This window comes from Tamandua tetradactyla, chromosome 21, assembly GCF_023851605.1.
Source record: "Tamandua tetradactyla isolate mTamTet1 chromosome 21, mTamTet1.pri, whole genome shotgun sequence".
Classification (NCBI taxonomy): Eukaryota; Metazoa; Chordata; class Mammalia; order Pilosa; family Myrmecophagidae; genus Tamandua; species Tamandua tetradactyla.
In genome coordinates, this window is record NC_135347.1 from 27,408,671 (window position 1) to 27,425,337 (window position 16,667).

A 16,667-nucleotide genomic window follows, 5' to 3' on the forward strand; every position below is an offset into this window, starting at 1 on the left:
CCTTCCCGCCCTCCTCCCTCTGGCTGCAGAGGCGCGGCCCGTCAGCGCTGAACCCGCCTCCCGCGCCCCGCTCCGACACCGGAGGAAGGGCGGGCAGGCAGAGAAGAGAAAAGCGCAAAGAGGCCTGAAGAAGTTGGGGGTGGGGTGCTGCTGACTGGGGAGAAGAGGAGGAGGAGCCGTAACACCCCCTCCCCAACTCAAACCCCCGCACTCCAGCTGAAGAGCTGCAATTCGCAGGCCTGGGAACACCGTCTTCCATTTGGAGTGGTGTGCTGATGTTTATTTGTGAGTCTCTGCTTAAAAGAGTCAGCACTGAGCAGAATCAGAGAAGATTGGAAGCCCATGAAATTACAAATGATAGGGTCAGTCTTAGAAAACTGCTAAAAATCCAGTAAATGCCTGTGGTGTAAAGTTCATATTCTGATTCTGATGTTTTTGGATTCGTCACAATTTCAGTCTGCGAACACATGACCTTTTCCACTATTGTAAGAATTTCCTAATATCTTTTCTTGTCTTTCATCAGTATTTTCTTTTTTTTTTCAGTTCAAGTACATCTCCTCGGCCAAACCTATTAATAAGCTTCGCGATAAGAATATTTACTGACATTTATTTAGCTCATACTATGAGTAAGGCTTTTTATCATGCATTTCCAAATGCACTCCTAACAGTTGGCAAATGCACTCCTTCTACGAGGGAGTGGCCAAGTATGATCCACATTTTAAAGATGCAGAAAGTTTAAGAAACTTCCTCGAGGTCGCACACTTACTAAGTGGCTGACTGGGTTTGGAAGTCAGGCAGTAGAACTCCAGAATTAGTCATAAATGTTGTTAATTTAGGTACCAATCTTCTCCAAGAGAGTTTATTGTTAACAAAAGGCTTTATCTGAACATAAAAAGCATAAACTTTCCAAGGTCCCGTGGGTTAACACAAATTTAAACAAATTTTCATCCAAACTTGTCTCAGAATCCATATATGCCTCTGATAATGTGAGGGCCAATAAATCTGAACAGGTTTAGTTCATTAAACTGATGCTTCAGGGTCCTCAGCTAGAGACATTTTATACTACCTCTTCTGTGCCTTAAAAATATGTATGGAAATGTAGAGGAAAGAAGAAGTTTTAACTAATACTCTCTAAAGAACAATTTTAGAAAACATTGCTTTATTTCCAACATAGATATTTATGTCATTTGCAAATATAGTGCCTAGCACAACACAATATGTGTTGAAAAGAGAAATGAATGGATTTTCCCCCCGTTGGTACTTTAGAACACACTGAATATTATTTCAAATTATAGTCTGACTGACACAGAACTGTATTGTTCTGATTACCCTCATGAAACCACCTCCAAAATATTACATATTGTATATTCAGAAACTTCCTTTCAGTTTGTCCTGTCTGAAATCTTATATAACCTTTTCTGCAGAATGGCTTGTACTTGCCCTTTGCTCTAAAAATGCTGGCAATGTTCTTCAGCCAAAGCAATAAAGTTCTGACTTGCCTTTAAGTTTATTAGGCTCAAGGCCAGCCCCCTTTGAGAGGGCATTTTCTTCAAATTGTCTTCCTCCATGGGTGGCGCCCCACACTCCCAACCTAGCCCTGACTCTTTATCCAGTAAAAACTTTGGTCAGTTCCTGAGTGTAACTATGAACTCCTAATAAGCCAATTCACCAAGCAGTTAGTGGCTGATAATAACTTTAATGCGTGGTACTGTCAGGGATGGGAATAAACACCTAAAGACTTGTGACTGAAAGAAAGCGTGTAGGTTGCAAGGGCTGTAGCTGAGAGAGGTGGGACAGGGGGTTGGAACTGATGCAGAAATCCTTCCCAGAGCTTTTCCATGTTCTATGAAGACCTCATCAACCCACTTTTTTAAGAAGGGCATGTTTATAAAGGATTAGATCCAAAATAGAATAGATCTTGTATTCTAAAAGGTTTTCTGAACCTGGGGAGGGTCAGACACTCCATCTCAAGTGCCCCCTTGTGTAATTTACACCTTGCCTCAAGGCATCATTTTCAGAAAATCACTTGAAAAATGTCTGTGTTGTGGATTATACGTTGATGTAAATAGGATCTCCCTGCAAACAGCCAGTTTGAGAGAACAGACTAGGTGGATTTGGTTAACAAGACAGAGGATATAAAATGTGGACAACAAAGTCATTTGTGCAAGGACTACCACATTGCCTTTTTCAATATAAACCAACTTGTTTCTGGCAGTATCTAACCAGAAAAAATAGAGACCACTTCAAATATCTACAACAAGAGAATTTAATGCAAGGAATTGGTAACACCAGTGATGGAAGGACTCAAAAGTTAAACAGAAACTACCAACATCAACCCTAGCTGTAGAAACAAAGGGAGGAGGCAGGGTTGCTGGAGCTCTAGGGCCAGGAGTCAGCCACTGCTGGAAGCCAATGCCACAGATGCCACAGCCTGAGAGGGAAGCCCTCTATGGTACTATAGATTCTCCTCTTCTCCTGTTCTTCAGTCTCCTGCCAGGGCCTACCATTGGCCAAACCTGGAGACCAGCTGCCAAGGAGCCAGAGAAACAGCCTGCAGCAGCCAGCCCCTCTGCAATACAGAGCAAAATAGGAAAAGGGCAAGAAATGAATCTAAAGGCAGGCAAACAGGCCAGGATCAGCATGCAATTTTATTTCTATCTCAAGGCCTCAGTCTTTCTTAAATTCCTCAAATCCCCTTCTCGGGTAAGGTCAAAGTTCCAAGAGCCTATGCATTGCCAGAATATGGGTGGTTGATAATTGTAGGGGATGGGGTTTGGTTAATACTTATCTGTGTACAGAAGCTACAGCTACGTGCTACCGTACACAACTTGTCCAACTCTATGGGATGGCCCTGCCCTATAGCTCCTCAGCTCTCTCCTGCTCCATCACCATGTTTGGGGCCAGAGAATATTTCCTAGGTCAGGGACCATCCTGATAAGCTTCACACATCCTCTGTCATTTACAGTTAGGGTCTTGTCACCTCCCTTCCTATTCTCCAAGGACTTCATGCTCAAATCCCTCTTCCCTGGAACACACAGACCTATCCCTTTCCTTTCCAGATCCCAGAAGATTTCTTCTTTGGCAGGTCTTCGTCTTCTCTGCCTGTTTTTCCCACTCTACTTTGCCTTTACTAACAAACTCTGCCCCTCTCAGGAGCTCAGGCCATTGGCAGAAAAAGCCAGAAAGGAGAATGTTCCGCAGGCAGCTCCTTTATGCCCTGCCACAGACCTCCCCTGATGAAACAAAGGATAAATACAACGTGAAAACAATCATAAGTTAATATCTTAAAATATTATCCAGGCATAGAAGTAAAATACTGTAAGTACTGATGACCAAGCCAAGGAAGAGGAAGGTGGGGAGAAAAAGATGAGCTTACTTTGGGACACACTGACTATGGTGGGCCTGGCATGTCCATGTGGAGAGGTCCATAGGAGGTTGGATATGTGGACCTAGAGCTCAGGAGGGAGGTGACGACTGCCCTTAGCCTTACTGAGTCACTTCTAAGTCCACACTCCCATCCTGCTTTTTGTTTTCATCATTTGAACCTGTAATGCAACCAGTCCCTTTACACTGAGCATTCTTCTCAACCGCTGCCTCCCATTTATGTTCCTCAGACTTCAATGTAGATACAGACCCCTCCGGAAGGAGTGTCCTAATCCCCATGGATGTACCTCACGTTGTTCCTATAACACTCACCACGCAGTGCTAAAATAGAGAGTAGGAGAGAAGAGCTTGCAGGTTAGGCCTTCTGAAGTCAGCCTTTATCTGGCTCATAAGAGCTAACTGCTAAATTTTCAGGAAATTTTTCAGCCAGTTGTGAAATCATTGGAAGCTTGAAATCACCTATAGTGGGAGTATTTACCCTATGGAAATTGGCAAACACTACAAATCAGGGTCCTTCTCCAACCCCCATCCAAAAACCATTTTACCACCCAACTTAAAGAGCTTCAATGGGCCCCTACTATATGCAGAGGAGAGGGAGGTCAGAGAAGTAACATCTGTGATTTCAGGAATATCTCTCACAGAAACAGAGCAAATTCAGTTCTAGAGTTAGTATAGAAAGTCTATTTAATTCTTAGTTATATGAGTAAAAAAGAGGATAGAAAAGAAAGGAGGAAAGAGAACAGCAAAAAAAGGAGAGAACGTAGTGTAAACCTCACCGGAGTAAGCATTTCTTAGTTCCAGCTCTGCCAGTATTAGTGCGGGACCTTGGACAGGTCACTAAATTATAAGTTTCATGGGAAACTTCCCCAAATTGTGATTATTTGGGTGTCCCTCACAATACATAAACTTGTGTGTAAAGGATTCTCAAAAACTACCACTGAATTTTGTTAATTTAAGCTTTACTTCTTTCTGCCTCTATTCCTTCATCTGTAAATAAGAGATGAGAGCTAGGGTTTTCAAGAGGGCTCAATTAGTAGCACCCTTCTTCTCTGCCCCCATTGCAAATTGTGAAATAAGATGAAGGCACAAAGATGGAGCCAATTGTTTCTGGAAAGCTGGAGGAAGTAGTTTAGTTTGTGTGTGTGTATATATATATATATATGTTCCATTATATTCTTATCCAAGGGAGAAGGAGAGACTCTCATATGAGAATTAGATTGGGCATGCTCCACCTAGACACCCTCATTTTCCTCTGGGGAATGAGCCGTCTGCACTGGAGCAGGTGCTCTGTGCTCCTTAAACTGTTGTGGGAAAGTGCAGCCAGGTACAGCACTGCTCATGAGGGGCTGGAGGGAGAATAGGGATGTTTGTTTATTTTTGTTTGTTTGTTTTGCTTGTTTGTTTTTTTGGGGAAGTGCATGGACCAGGAATTTAACCCAGGTCTCCCACATGGCAGGTGAAAATTCTACCATTGAACTCCCCTTGCACCGCCTGCTGATGTACTTTTATGGCAGGAGACTTATTACTTTTCCATTAGCCTGTGTGTGAACTGGTTCTCGTATCCTCTAGTATTATCTTCAGTTATAATACCTTGTTGCTCTCCTTTATAGAATTTACCCTATGAAATTGTTGACTTCTTATGATTTACTTATTTGATTATTTATACACTTGCTTTTTCTGTCTTTAGGTTCTGCTTTATGAGCATGGGGTAAACATGACACAAAGATGTGACATCTATAAAAGCAGGAATTACCTTTTTCTTGCTCAAGTGTATGCTAAGATCACAGCATAGTGCCTGGCACATAGAAGACACTGAATAAATAAGAAGGAAAGTGTTATTGAACAGAGATATTACCAAGTAGTCTTCTTTAAATTTTTGCCTAATTTGACTACTTTCATGATGTAATTTTAATAATCTATGACAGCTTTTTTACCTAGCAGCATAATTTGAACCTACATTGTTATTTATTTCCTCCTAACTATTTAAAATTCCTAAACAGTAAATTAATATATCATGAAAGTCTTCATCTAAAACAATGTCCAAAGGTGGTATTTGACCTAATGACTTTGTGTCATGTTTACCCCCTGCTCATAAAGCAGAACCTTAAATAATTATAGATTTCATATTTTTTACACTATTTTCATTCCAATTTTTAAATGATGCTACTTGATTGATTTATTTGATCAATCAAGACTAGGGATATAATAGCTATAGAGCTTCTTCCATTCCGAATGAAACATCATGATGAGGAACGAGTCTTCCCCCTAACAATGGATAGAATTAGGTTGTTTTCAAGATCACTTCCAATCAAATTCTGACTTATTGAATACACATTACATATCAGACACTGTGTTAGGTGCTGGCAAACCAAAGACAGAGAAGAATCAATCCCGCCCTCAAAGTATTTAAAGTCAATGAATAAGGGAGACAAGTAAGTATACAATTATAATTTGGTATGATAATATTCTGATTATTTCCAGGATTCTCTGAGGATGTGTTTCTATGGGAAGATAAAGTCTGGGGCTCTGAATAATTGACTTGCAAAAATGGTCCCAGGTTCACTCGAGGAGAAATTCAGGAAACTCCCCTCTGTAGGGCCTGAGAGCCCCCTGACACTACCAAGTTACATATTTCCCTATCATTAAATCAAATGAGATCAACAAACTGTGATCATTATTAATTTTTCTTAATTAAGGTATTAATATTATATTATTAATATTAATATCTTAGTATGTTTCTAAATATTGGCATGTAAACATGTTTAGAGATCACATATTTATGCTTTTATTAAAGAACAGGGAGATTTACCCAGCTATGTTTCAAGGTAAGAAGATTATGTTTGCATGACAGTATTGGCTTACTATTCTGCCCTGGGAAAGATTAAGGAAAAAAATCTACACCCTCTCCCACCCTCAATACTCCTCTCTTCACACCCACACCCACACCCACACACAAACCAACATACACAGGCCCACAAAACTTAAAAGACAGTAGGGCTGGGCACTGAATCTTCCTGATGAGACAGACCAACTCAGGATCCCAGAATCATTCAGAGAATCAAAGAATTTCTCCTGCAGGCAGAAGCCTGGAACAGTGAAAAGATGTCACGTTCAGGTCACCAACATCTTTGCAGAAGAGGAAAAGAGGATGATGCTGAAAAAATACATGAAGAAATAATAGCTGAAAACTCCCCAAATTTGAAAAGACATAAACCTACAGATTCAAGAAATTGAGCAAAGAGAAATTCACATCAAGAAACATCATCGTCAAACTTTCGAAAACTAAAGACAAAGAAAAACTCTTGGAATGGGAGAGAAACAATACATACGGGTGGGGCAAAAAATCTACTGACAGCAGATGAAGGCCAGGACAAAGCGGTTCATTTTCTCAAGTGCTGCAAGAAGATAACTGTCAATACAGAATCCTATACATGGCAAAAATATCTTTCAGGATCGAAGGAACAGTGAAGACATTGCAAGATGATGGAAAATTAAGAGAATTTGTCATCAGCACGACTACCCTAAGAAAGGCTAGAGGAAGTTCTCTAAGCAGAAAGGAAACAAAAGAATGAAACTTAACCCATTAGGAAGAAAAAGCACAGTAAGCAAAATTATAGGTGAATGCAATGACTTTCCTTCTCCTCTAGGATTTTCTAAGTAATGTTTGACAGGCAAAGCAAATATAAAACTATATAGTGTAGGTTTAAATGTTTATAGAGGAAATACTTTAGACAGTTATAAAAGGGTGAGAAAGTTTCTATATGTCGCTTGAACTGATAGAATGATGATACCACTGCACCATGAGAAGTTATGTATAATAGTGTAATACCTAAATCAGCCATTAAAAAAGTTATGCAAAGAAACATACTCAAAAAAATACAAATAAATCAAAATAAAATTCTAAAAAAATGTTCAAATAACACACAGGAATGCAAGATAAGAGAAAATATATTTAAAAAATAATAAAATGACAGGCTTAAGACCTAGCATATCAATAATTACATTAATTGTAATTATGATTACATTTATAATTGTATATATAATTATATATTTAATAAACGTGATTCGAAGAATGGAATAAAAATATCATCATCAACTATATGCTGTCTAAAAGGAATTGATTTTAAATATAAGAATATAGGTAGGTTGAAAGTAAAAGAATGGAAAAAGATAAAACATGCAAGCATTGATCAAAACAAAACAAGGGCATCTGCAGTATCAGATAAAGAAGATTTCAGAGCAAAAGTTTTAAAAAAATTAAGAGGCAGAGATGGAAATTTTATAATGATAAACAGTCAACCCACCAAGAAAACATAGCAATGTGTGTACACCAAACAGCAGAGCTGGAAAATATGTAAATTAAAAACTGTTAGAACTGAGAGGAGAGAGAACTGTAGTTGGAACTTCAACTCCCCTCCATTAATAATTGATAGAACAGTCAGACAATTAGTCAGCAAGGATACAGAAGAACTCAATACCACCATGAGCTAACAGGATCTAATTTATATTTATAGAACACTCTGCCCAAGAACAAAATACACAGATCTTTTCAAGGGCACATGACACATAAACCAAGACAGACCACCTTTTATCAAACAAATGTCAACAAATGTAAAAGAAATCATACAGAGCATCTTATCAACCACAATGGAATAAAACAAAACAAAATAAAACAATCAATACAAAAAGATAGCTGGAAAATCTCCAAACACTGGGACACTAAAGAGCACGCTTCTAAATAATCCATGGGTCAAAGAGAAAGCCTTAAGGGAAATTAAAAAAAAATACATTTAACTTAATGAAAACAAAAATAAAACATGGCAAAAGTTATGGGACACAGGTAATAAAGCAGTTCTAAAGGGGAAATTTATAGCACTAAATACATATGTTAGAAAATATGAAAATCTCGTATTAATAATCTAAGCTCCCACTCCAAAAAGCTTGACAAAGAAGAACAATATAAATCCAAAGCAAAAAGAAGGAAGAAAATAAAGATAAGATCAGAAATCAATGAAATTGAAAAGAAAAATCAATTGAATAAAAAGTTGGTTTTTTGAAAGAATTAATAAAACTGACAAACCTCTAGAAAGACTAAGAAAAACAAGAGAAGACATAAATGACCAATGTGGTGATTTGAAGCTGTATGCATCCCAGAGAAATGTGTTCTTAAATCTAACCCATTCTTGTGAGTGTGAACCCATTGTACATAGGACCTTTTGATGAGGTTACTTCACTTAAGAAGATACAGCGCACCTCAATCAGGACGGCCTTAATCTTAATATTGGAGTCCTGTATGAGAGAAGTGAAAATTCAGACAGAGAGAGAAAGCCACTGGAAACAAGAGACTAGACATTAACAGAAACTGGAAGAGAAGGAAGAGACCAGGAGACAGGCCACGTGCCTTGCCATGTGACAGAGGAGCCAAGGATTTCCAGCAGCCCAGCCCCAAAATTCCACAGGCTTCAGGGAGAAAGCATTTCCTTCATGATACCTTGTTTAGACTTTCTTTTAGCCTCAAAACTGTAGCCAACCTATTTCATGCTTTTTGTTTAAGCTGCCTAAGAAACTAAAACAACCAAAATCAGAAATGATACAGGGGCTACAACTACAGATCTTGAAGATATCAAAAAGATAATAAGGAAGTGCTATGAACAACTCTATATACATAAATTTGACAACGTAAAGGAAATAGGCCAATTCTTCAAAAAAAATTACAAACTACCACATATCACTGATTATGAAATAGATCATTTGACCAGCCCTATAACTATTAAGAAAATTGAATTTATAATTTTTAAACTTCCAAAAAATGATCTCCAGATCTAGATGGTTTCACTGGTGAATTCTGCTACACATTTAAAGAATTAACACCTGTTCTGGACAATCTCTCCAAAAAATAGAAGAGGAGTGAACACATCTCAATTCATTTTACAAAGCTAGTATTACCTTGATATTAAAACCAAACAGTACAAAAAAAAAGAAATCTTTTAATCAATATCTCTCATGAACAGTAATACAAAAATCCTTAACAAAATATTAGCAAGCAGAAATCAGCAATATTTAAAAAGAACAACATGCCACAAACAAATGGAATTTATTCCAGGGAAACAAGGTAGGTTGAATACTCAAAAATCATTCAGTGTAATCAACCGTCATGGCAGGATAAAGAAGAAAAAAACCATGATATTCTCATATGATGCAAAGAAAGCATTTCACAAAATTCAACACATATTCATGGTAATAAAAAAATCTCACAGAAAAATGGAAATTGTGCTGGTTTGGAAGGATGTATGTCCCCTAGAAAAGTCATATTTTAATCTAAATCCCATTTCATAAAGGCAGAATAATCTCTATTCAATACTGTATGTTTGAAACTGTAATCAGATCATCTCCCAGGAGATGTGATTTAATCAAGAGTGGTTGTTAAACTGGATTACGTGACAACATGTCTCCACCCATTTGGGTGGGTCTTGATAAGTTTCTGGAGTCCTATAAAAGAGGAAACATTTTGGAGAATGAAAGAGATTCAGAGAGAGCAGAGAATGCTGCAGCACCATGAAGCAGAGAGTCTACGAGCCAACGACCTTTAGAGATGAAGCTCTCCTCTCGGAGAACTTTGTGAAACCGGAAGCCAGGAGAAGAAGCTAGCAGGTGGCACCATATTTGCCATGTGCCCTTCCAGCTGAGAGAGAAGCCCTGTGTTCGCCATGTGCCTTCTCACTTGAGAGAGAAACCCTGAACTTCATCGGCCTTCTTGAACCAAGGTATCTTTCCCTGGATGGATGCCTTTGATTAGACATTTCTATAGACTTGCTTTAATTGGGACATTTTCTCGGCCTTAGAACCGTAAACTAGCAACTTATTAAATTTCTCTTTTTAAAAGCCATTTTTTCTGGTATATTGCATTCTGGCAGCTAGCAAACTAGAACAGGAATATAGAAGAACTTCCTCAAGTTGACAAAGAAAATCTACTAAAAAAAAAAAAATTGCTGCAACTAATATTATACTTAATGGTGAAAGACTGAGTACTCTCCCCTAATTTTTACAAAAAAAAGGCAAGCATGTCTTCTGTCACCTCTCACTCAACATAGTGCTGGAATTTTTAGCCAGTGCCATAAGGGAAGTAATGGAAATAAAAGACATCCAAACTGGAAATGAAGAAATAAAAATGATCCTATTTGCATATGGCATGATTGCCTAAGTAACAAATCCCAAAGAACCTAGCAAAAAATTTCTAGAACAGAGAAGGGATTGTGTTAAGGTTACATGATAAAGATAAACATATGAAAATCTATTATATGTCTAAATACTAGCAATGGACATGTGGAAACCAAAATTTAAAAGGCAATCACATTTACAATCACCCCAAACATAAAATCAAACAAACAAACAAACAAAAACTTAGGTATAAATCTATCCAATCAAGTAGAGGATTCACATGCTGAAGACTCTAAAGTACTTATGAAAGAAATCAAAGAACTAAATAAATGGAAATACTCAACAGAGTAGAGATGTCAGTTCTATCCCAAACTGAGCCAAAAGTTTAATGCAATCCTATCAAAATCTCAGCAAGGATTTTTGTAGGCGTGGTCAAGCTTATTCTGTAATTTATATGGAAGAACACAGGTTCTAAAATATCTTTTAAAAATCTTAACAGAGAAGAATAAAGTGAGAGGAATACACCTATTTTATTCCAAGACTTATGATAAAACTACAGTAATCAAGACTGAGTAGTTGTGATGGAGAGATAAACATAAATCAATAGAACAGAATAGAGAACCCAGAAGTAAACACACCCAAATGCACCCCTGATTTTTTACATAGGTGTAGAATAATTTCAATGGGGAAAAGATAGCCTTTCTAATAAATAGTGGTGCAGCAATTGAACATCAATAGGGGGCCAAAAAAAAAAAAAAAGATCCTCAACCTACAGTTCACCCCTTATACAAAAATGAACTCAAAATAAATCATGCACTTAAGTGAAAAACATAAAATTATATAACTTTTAGGAAAAAATGGAGAAAATTTTGGGAACCTCCAGCTAGATAAAAAATTCTCAAGCATGAGGCCAAAATCATAATTTATAAAAGAAAAAATTGATAAATTGGACTACAAAATTAAAAACATTACCTTGTTGAAGATCCTGTTAAGGGGTTGAAAAAGCAAGCTGAAGACTTAGAGAAAATATTTGCTGACCATAGACCTAACAAAAGACAAATATCTGATTTCAAGTTATGTAAAATTTATTGCCTATGCAAAAGAAAAAACTAAAATATAAATTTTAAAATTTCTGTAGCTAAGAACTTCTGAGAAAGATGATGGAGTAGGGAGCTACAGGATTCATGCCTCTTATAAAAACAGCCAGTGGATAGGCAGAAAGTGTCTGAAACAACTGTTCTGGGACTCTGAAGGCCAGGAGAGCACTGTGCAGCATCCAGAGAACAGGATGAGAAACAGCGGTAAAAAAAAAAACTGTGAATAACTTGCTCCACAGCAGCTGCTGGTGCCCACCTCAGATCCTGTCCTTGGCTGGATGCTGCAGATAGAGAGGGAGGTGAAAGTTCTCTTCCTCAACAAAATGGCAGGTGGCAGCCAAGTACTGATCATGCTTTAGATCAGTGAATTTAGATTGGTGGGTCCCAGCTCTGAACCACTGTTTTAGGCTGCCCCAGACAGCGACAACCATGGCCATTTTTTTTAACCCCACCCTCAACAGGCATGAAGGCAGTAGAGGCTTAAAGATAAGATCCCTCGTTAGGGCTGTGGGGAACAGTTTGCTGGAAAGTACCCCCGTTGGGCAAGCCAGGAAAGTGCAACTTCAGGGAGCTGTTAAAAAGGTTTTGATGTGTTTTCTGACTCTCTCCCCAGGGTGCTTTGGAACTGGTCTGTGCCCCTTTATTGGCCCCTAGCCCTGCTTTGGCTTGGAAATACTGACTTTAGAAAGTCTACTCTGAGGTGATCTTCCTCCAGAATTTGTCCTCCAGACAAAAGCTATTAGAGGCAATGAAAGGGGAGTGAAAAAAAAAAAAAAGATGCAAAACAAAACACACAGAACAGATCAAAATTCACAGAGAAGGAACAGAGGAAGGGAAGCTTTCCCCAGGGGGGTGAAACAACTGCACAAATTGTGCAATCTTAAATATTGTACTGCACACCCAGGGAAAGAATCAGATGAAGAGCTGAAAACATCTTATTAGTTAAACATAGGCAATTCTAAATGTCTAGAATAACTTGAGCCAAGTGTCTAAAAAGAGTCTTACACAAAGCCAATCAACAATAAAACCATAGGTAAGAGAGTGAAACTGAATTTCAAAGTAAACTCAGCCTGCTAATCACATGCCTAGACATCAGCAAAATATCACAAGTCATATTAAGTAAAGGAAAGATATGGCTCAGTCAAAGAACAAACTAAAACCTCAGGGGAGACACAGAATTTGGAATAACTTATCAAAGGCTTTCAAACAAATCTCCTAAATCAATTCAAGGAGATGGAGGAAAATATGCCTAAAGAGATGAAGTATAATAAGAAGAAATTGGGTGAACAAAAAGAAGAAATTGGAAGTATGAAAACAAGCATAATTGAAATGATAGGAATGAAAGGCACAATAGAAAAGGTTAAAAATACCCTAGAGTCATACAATAGCAGATTTGAACAGGCAGAAGAAAGAACCAGGAAATAGAAGAGATGACAATTGAAATTTCATAGACAGAAGAGACAGATAGAGAAAAGAATGGAAAAAATTTGAGCAGGGTCTCTGGTATGAAGCATGCAAACATATACATCATGGCTGTCTCTGAAGAAGAAGAGAAGGGTAAAGGGGAAGAAAGAATATTTGAGAGAAATAATGGCCAAAAATTTCCCAATTCTCATGAAGAACATAAATATACATGTCCAAGAAATGCAACATACTCCAAACAGAATAAAATCTAATAGGCCTACTCCAAGGCTCATAGAATTCAGAGTGCCAAATGCCAAAGATAAAGAGAGAATCCTGAAAGTAGCAAAAGAAAAGCAGTTCATCAACATATAAAGGAACCACAATAAAATTGTGTCAATTTCTCATTAGAAACCAAGGAGGCAAGAAGGCAGTGGTATATATTTAAGGTATTGAAAGAAAAAAAAAGGCCAGGCATTAAAATCTTTACCTGGAAAAACTGTCTTTTGAAAATGAGGGAGAAGGTAGGCAAGGGTGGCTTAGTGGCAGAGTTCCTACCTGCCATGCTGGAGACCCAAGTTCACTTTCCAGTGCCTGCCCATGTAAAAGGAAAAAAATGGAGAATTTAAAATATACACAAGTTAACAGAAGCATACAGAGTTCATTAACAAGAGGCCAGTTCTATGAAAATTACCAAGGAGAGGTCAGCAGAATGAAAGGAGAAAGAAGTTTGGAGGAGAGTTTAGAAATGAAAATAAGCAGTAAGGGTAACTAAAGGGATAAAAAGAAAGACAAAAGTAAGTGTTTTGGTTTGCTTAGCTGCCAGAATGCAATATATAAGAAATGGAATGGCTTTTAAAAAGAGAATTTATTAAGTTGCAAGTTTACAGTTCTCAGGACATAGAAATATCCGAACTAAGGCATTCAGTTAAAAATACCTTGACTCACAAAAGGCCAATGGATCCTGAACACCTCTGTCAGCTGGAAAGGCACGTGGCTGCTGTATTCTGGGGACTTTTGGTTTCTGGCTTCCAACAGCTTCGCTGGGGGCATTTTCTTTCCGCATCTTCAAATGTCTGGGTCTTGTGTTGGCTCTGTTGGCTCTCTACATTCTCCAAAATGTTTCCCCTTTTAAAGGACTCCAGTAAACTAATCAAGACTCCCCTTAATTGGGCAGAGTCACACCTCCATCTAATCAAAAATTCACACCAACAATTGGGTATGTCACATTGCTGTGGAAACAATCCAAAGTTTCCCACACTAATCAATGCATCTGCCCCACAAAATTGGAGCTTTTCTGGGGTACCTAATAGTTTCAAATTGCCACATTCCACCTTCTGGACCCCCAAAAGACATGTTCTTTCAATATGCAAAAATACTTTCATTCTAACACAATATCACAAAAGTCTTAAACCGTTTCAGTAACAATACAAATACAGCTACAGTCATGGTCTGTCCTACAGAAAAATTCTACTCTGACTGTGAGCCTGTGAACCTAAAGCAAGTTGTCTTCTCCCAATATACAAAGAAGGACAGTCACTGGATAAACAATCCCATTGCCATAGGGATATATTGGAAGGAAAACATGGGTCACTGGACTTAAACAATTCTGAAACTTGCAGGGCAAACTCCACTAGATTACAAAGTCTGAGAGTCAGTCATCCTCACGATTTTAGAAAGTGGGAGTCCCATCCTTTCCAAGGGCCTCCACAGTAGCCCTGTCCTCTCCAAATAGTGGGATGAAGGTTGCAAACTTGGGGAACATTGACATGATCACCTTTTATTGACCCCACCCTCCTCAAGAATCTGGATGGCACCTGGATTCTGTACCATGTCCAGGGCACACACTTAACTCCTTCAGAGCACTGGAGTGGTAGCCAGGCTCCCTCTAATACCTGAGGAATGTACTCCACCCTCTCCAAGGCCTGAATTTTTCCTGCACATCAAGACAGAAGGCCCACCCTCTGCCTCTAGGGGGCAACTCACCTACTTCCACACACACAGGTGGATCCATTCCCCCAACTTCTGGTTCAAACAGCTTTCCTTGGGGCAGTTCCTTTTTGAATCTCCAAATGTCTGGGTCTGAGTGGTCTCTGAGTGCTGAGCTGTGGCATGCTAGGCTGCTGAGCTGTTTTCTGACCTCTCTTTTATGCCTTGCTTATCGAGGAAGGTACTTCCCTTAGCCAACCACAGGTGTAATCAGCTATATATAAAGTTCACATGCCAACAGTCTCTTCAAATTGTGCTGAGAGAATTGGGTATCCATACGCAGAAGAATAAACAAAGACCCTTACCTTGTACAAAAATGAACTTAAAATTGACCAAAGACCTAAATAGAAGAGCCAGGACCATAAAACTCCTAGAAGATAAAGTAGGGGAGCATCTTCATTATCTTGTAGTAAGTAATGGTTTCTTAGACTGTACACCCAAAGCCCAAGTAATGAAAGAAAAAACAAATAATGGGACCTCCACAAAATTAAAAACTTGTGTGCTTCAAATGGATTTGCCAAAACAGTGAAAATAGGGTGGTGAAACATGACTGACCAGATATACAGCATATAGCAGTCTGCACCAGGTGGAATGGCTAAGGTCCCACAGAGAATTATAAGTTCTCCAAGCCACAGAGGCCAATGCCACTCCACCATGGCATGGAAAGCTGGTGCCCTAAGGGGAAAGTAAACAAACTTCACTAGCAGCAAGAGATTAGCTCAAACAAGCTCCAACTGCAGAATTAATTGACAAATTCTGACTACTGAAAACAGGCTCCCAGCAAAGATAAACCTGGAATAAGCACTAAAGAAACTGGGAGTTTTTGCCCCAAACAGAGAGGGGGTGGGGTTGATGGAAAAAAAATAAACCAAAGGCTTATCCTGAAAAAGGGCTGGGCCCTAAGAAAAGGGGAACATAGAGCCAGGGGATACATAGAGCCATGTCAACTCAAGTTCTTGATTGACAAACCCAGGCAGCAGGAGTCCGGCTCTGAAAAGGATTTTTTTCCTTTTTTTTTACTCTTTAAACAGCTATTTAGATAGGACTGGAAGTATTTTCAGGCTACAGCACTGTCTCAGGTAAGGACAGAATTAAGCTTGTCTAAGAGACAAAGAAACTAGTCAGGTAAAAGGAGTTAATTCCCTAAAGCGTGTATCTCCCCCAAGAAAAAGTGGACAGGCCCAGCTCAAGTGGAATCCCTCCTTCAAGGAATTCAGGCCCCAGGGACTGGAAAACAGAAGCAATTAAAGCCATCCTACTACCTCTGGCTCAACCATGCCCCTGGCAGGAAAATCTGCTGAAATTAGAGACACCATATCACTTTAAGCTAGTGGGAAACCACAGGCAGAGAAGCACCACATGCTGGGAAGATTAGGAAAAGCACAGAGTCTAGAGGCTTAGTAGGAAAGTCTGACAACCTGCTGGGTCTTACCCTCAGGTAAAACTTATACTAGATACTCTTTCCATCTGAAATGTGGGCCTGTCTGTTCTGGGAAAATCTGACTGGTTTGTATTATAGAGTACCCTATTATAGTGTATGCCTCCATATAGGCAGGGCAAGAAACAGAAAAACAAGAACTGAAAAATTCTGATCAGTTAAACAGAACTTGTGCTAGAAGTCTAGAATAAGTTGAACTG